A 5002-nucleotide genomic window follows, 5' to 3' on the forward strand; every position below is an offset into this window, starting at 1 on the left:
TGACGCACAGATGGCGAATCTTCAGCATGTACTTATTTCATATATACCATGATTCTTTACAGTGCTTTATGATTTACAATTACCTACATATACATTATCTCGTTTGAGCCTCATAGCAATTCTACATGGAAAGTATTCATATTTTCCCCACTTTGCAGATGGGGAAATGAAAGCAAGTAGCAGCTGTGGACTCCAACTCAAGGCTTCTTACTCTGATTCTAATAGTATTTCTATTACACACTACAGCTATACCTAGACCAACCTTAATAATATATGTAATAAACTCATTTACAGTACATATCATAATCCAGGATTTTAAGTACACACACAAAATTCATGGCTTGTGATTGCTATTCATTCATATACAATAGTAACTTTTCACACATTCGATGAACATGTACAAAATCACTGAAGACAGGAAACAAACTCATGTCTGGGGAAGGTTGAAGAAAATCAACAAAAACAATAAGACACAGAATTTTAACTAACAATTTATCTTTCATCTGTTTGATTATTTTCAATAACCCAGAAGCTATACTAGTATTTACCTACTTATTAAATTTCACTTTTAAAAAAGCACTAGAATAATTTAGCTTGTTTGATTTTAGTTTATTTACTAATAAATTCACTTAGCAGGTTAAACCATATGGAATTGCCAGCATTCAGATATTTTTGACCTAGAAAAACAGTTAATTTCAGATGGTTCAATTTAATGTTTGTATAAAGTGGGATAGAACGGCAATATTTTCCGTCTCTCCAGTCAGCAAACAGATGACATCAAATTTGATGAGATGCCATCCAGCCTAAGACAGACTGGCAATTTCCTGAAATAGTCAGCACTTTAGTATGAGTAATAAATCTCATATTTAGCATTACTTAATGCACTTTTAAGGAAAATCTTTGAGATTTTTGGCATGGCTTACCTCTATGTACCACCATAGGAACATGGGTATCATGACAGAGAAAGAACCACAGGGGTATCAAATCTGTTACAAAAGTAGCAATATTTGGGGACTATTTCAAATTATATTAGTCAATAGCAGTTGACTCGGTAAATCTACTGTTTCCAGCTTTTTGTGTATTTTATAATGTCTTCAAAGAATATAAAAATAAACACTTAAGGAAATTCTGTTTGGGTTCATCGGGTTGAGATCTAGGCATGCACTTTTACAAACTCCTTAAATTATTCTGATACATGCCATAGGTTAGAAGCCACTGCAATAAATGCCAATTGAATAAGACAAATGTTGAAAATAATTCATTCACATGGGCACCCCCAGTCTGCTATTGTCTGTAAATATAATTTATGAGGAAAGTTGAAGAGCAACCTGTCAGCACATATCGGAGGATCCGTGTTAGAGGGCAATATTCAGATGAAAGCAGAAAATACCAGTGTATTACAAAGCTATTTTTACATATTCAGATTCGTAGTATTCTAAGCCAGAAACTGCAGTGAGGAGACAAGAAAGCCCTCCCTGCCACTCACTTCCATTCAGAATGGACCATCTCAAATATAACCTAGCCTATATCTCTGCTGAGGTCAATGAGACTTTATCATCCTTCTTGAATTATTTACTTATGCTGCTATAACCAACTACCACAAACTCAGTGGCTTAAAGCAATACAAATTTATTCTTTTATAGTTCCAGTCAGATGTCAAAAATCAAACTGTTGGCAGGGCTGCATCCCCTCCAAAGCTTCAGAAGAGAATCTGTTTCTTTCCTTACTTTTTCCAGCTTCTAGAACTGCATTCCCTCTCTTCCTTGGCTAATGGCCCCATCCTCCACCTTGGAAACCAGAGGTGTAGTCACATACCCGTCTCCTCATATTTTCTGTAGTCAAATCTGCTTGTTCCTTGTAAGAATACATTACAATTAGTGCCCACCCAGATAATTCAGGACAATCTGCTCATCTGAGGGTTTTTAACTTAATCACACGTTCGAAGTCCCTTTTGTTCTATAAAACAACATTCACAGATTCCAGGGATTAGGTCGTGGATAGCTCTGGTATCTATGGAGAGACAGGTATCATGGATATCTATTCAGCCTACCGTACTGCTCAACACAGCCTTCCAGCAACCGCTGATAAGGGATGGAGGCTGGCTTGTGCTACGAAACCTCATTTCCTGAGATGAAGTCTCTTTGGATTCTGAGTATGCAATTTTAGAACTCTAAACTCTCTCATCCAAAATCTCCTAGGGGCTTGCATAAGGTGTCGTGGATGGCAGATCTTCCCGTTGGCAAAGATATGACTAGAGCCCATGGCTTCCTAATAGTGACGCCAATGCTCAGTCTGTCATCACCCGATGACCTGATAAACGGATGCTTGGAAGGCAGCAGGGTGTGGAGAGTTGGGTTCACCCTGATGAGCTTGCTCTCCGCCAAGCACTGAGAGACGGGAAGGGCTCCTGTTTCCTGCTGTAGGCCTCCATGAAAATCCTGGGTGTCCTGGAATGCGTGAGGCTTTACACAGGATTTTAGAAAAGCCGATTGATTCTTGGTTGCAATAGTAGTTACTACTCTAAATTTAGTCAAGAAGTGAGCTTAAAGTCACAAAAGATAGATATTTGTGGTTTTCTTAAAACTTATGTTGACTGTTTTCTATACCCATCTTTGAAGAATGATTTGCTACAGCAGAAAGAGGTAAGAGAGGAAGGGAAGGAGGTTTCCTTCGGGGGGGCAATAGGAGGCCTGTCTAGACAACTTTTTCTTCTTCTTGAAAAATATGGGGCAGCATTTGTGATGCTGTGGGACTGGTTATGGGAGCTGTCTGGAGAATTTGCCCATCCAGTAGGGTATGATCATGACATGGACACTGACAGCCTGGGGTTGAATCTACGCCTCTTATATTAATTAGGTTCCGTGCAGGTGAAAGTAACAGAATACCTCCCTGATAATAGCTTAACCGGTAAGAATACAACTTGCTTATCTAACAAGACGTCTGGAGGCAGAAATCCCAGGGTTGGTTCCAAACTGAGTGATGCCATTAAGGACCCGGGAACTTTCCATGCGGCCGCACCGCCATCCTCGGCATGCAGGTTTCTATCCACAGACTGACTACCTCATGGACCCCACATTGCTGCCACAGGCTCAGTCACTACGTCTTCACGTAACAGCACCAAGAGCAGGAATGTTGTTGGGTAAGGAATCCAGAGACAGAACGGCATATATTCTTGTGTCTCCTATCAGGAAAGAAAAACTTTCCTAAAAGTCACCAAGAGACGTCTCCTGACATCCTAGTGGCAGTTAAGTAGGTGAAAAGCTTTCTAAAGATCATTCACTGGGCGCCTGGGTGGCTCAGTCGTTAAGCGTCTGCCTTCGGCTCAGGTCATGATCTCAGGGTCCTCGGATCGAGTCCCACATCGGGCTCCCTGCTCAGCGGGAAGCCTGCTTCTCCCTCTCTGCCCCTGCTTGTGTTCCTGCTCTCGCTATGTCTCTCTCTGTCAAAAAAATAAATAAAATCTTTAAAAAAAATAATAAATAAATAAATAAATAAATAAAGATCATTCACTAATGTGGGGGAACTAAGTTGCTACGATTGCCTGGAGCAATTATATTTCATGCCTTGTGCCTGAGCCCACCGTCACACCAAGAGCCAAGAAGGGTCCGGTAATGAGAAAGAAACAAGGAAACATTGTTGGGCAGGCCAAAGTAAAGTGCCTGCCACCATACCCACGGGTATGCCACACAGAGCTGTTTTCTTACACGTTGTATTACAAAACTACGTGCGGTCCCCGGAGCCGGAGGGCGGAGCAGCAGCAGACTGTGAGCGGCACGTGAACGCTGGGGGGCTGCACGGCTGCCGGCCCCCCGCCCCGCGGGGCGCCTCCCGAGCTCAGCCCTGAGCCACGCTGCGGCCCCGGGGGCCAAGGACGGACGCCCAGCCCCACGATCGATCGCCGCCGGGGCCTGCGCCCTGGGACCGGAGCGACCCGCGTACCCAGCCACGCTAGCTTGAGCCTCCACCGCCTCAATCCGGTTGTGAATGTCGGAAAGCAGAGTGTCCCTTTGAGGACTCTGACAGCGAGAACTTTGGGCGACCCTGGCTCTCTGGATGAGACCGCCTATGAAAGACCGGCAGAGAAGACACTGGACTCCTTAGCAGAGTTTTTTGAAGACCTCGCAGACAAACCTTACACATTCGAAGACTATGATGTCTCGTTTGGGAGTGGTGTTTTAACAGTTAAACTAGGTGGAGATCTAGGAACCTACGTGATCAACAAACAGACCCCAAACAAGCAAATCTGGTTATCTTCACTCTCCAGTGGGCCCCAGGGCTGCCACTGGACTGGGGAGAATGGGTGTACTCCCACCACAGTGTGTCCCTCCACGGGCGCTGGCCACGGGGCTGACTAAAGCCTTAAAAGCCAAATTGCACTTATCTTCTCTGGCCTATTGCGGAAAAGGCACTTGATGCCCAGCTCAATTCCAAAGACAATAAGAGCTATAAAGCCAAGACCACAGCTTCGTTCCGCAGCTGAGTATCTGTTTTTTTCCATTCCCACTTTTGAGGACAGTTGCATGGCGTGTAACGACTGTGTGAAAAATGTTTTGCTTCCCACCCTCCCCCAAGTTCGGATTTTTAATTTTCATAGTTTTTTTGGATTTATTGTCTGATTTCCTCCCTCATAGGATATCCCTTCTCTTTTATAATGCCCATATACTCATACATTTCTGTATAACCTTACAACAAAGAAAAAGAAGAAGGAAAAATTCCAGGAGGAGAAATGACTTGATTTCACTATTTGTTCTTTGAAGGACTTAACTGCATAAAACCACAGCAAAAAGTGCCTGGCCGACCTCCCCTTTCTGTTCCCAAATAAAACTCATTAAAGAGTTGCCTATAAATGTTAAAAAATAAATAAATAAATAACCTATGGGCATGGAGGAAGCTACTACAAGGCTTAGAAGACATACAATGTGGTATGGTAAAACCTAATTATTGGGGTTAACACATGTCCTGGTTGGCCTGGGACAGTTCCAGGGTAACCTGTTGCCTTGGG

At 43.1% G+C, this 5002-nt stretch overlaps 1 pseudogene; it reads left to right on the forward strand.

Annotated features, from left to right (window-relative positions):
- The first annotated feature begins 3006 nt into the window (after nt 1-3006).
- LOC110575908 lies at nt 3007-4413 on the forward strand (annotated as a pseudogene).
- The last annotated feature ends 589 nt before the right edge of the window (nt 4414-5002 follow it).

Source organism: Neomonachus schauinslandi, chromosome 11 (genome assembly GCF_002201575.2).
Source record: "Neomonachus schauinslandi chromosome 11, ASM220157v2, whole genome shotgun sequence".
Lineage (NCBI taxonomy): Eukaryota > Metazoa > Chordata > Mammalia > Carnivora > Phocidae > Neomonachus > Neomonachus schauinslandi.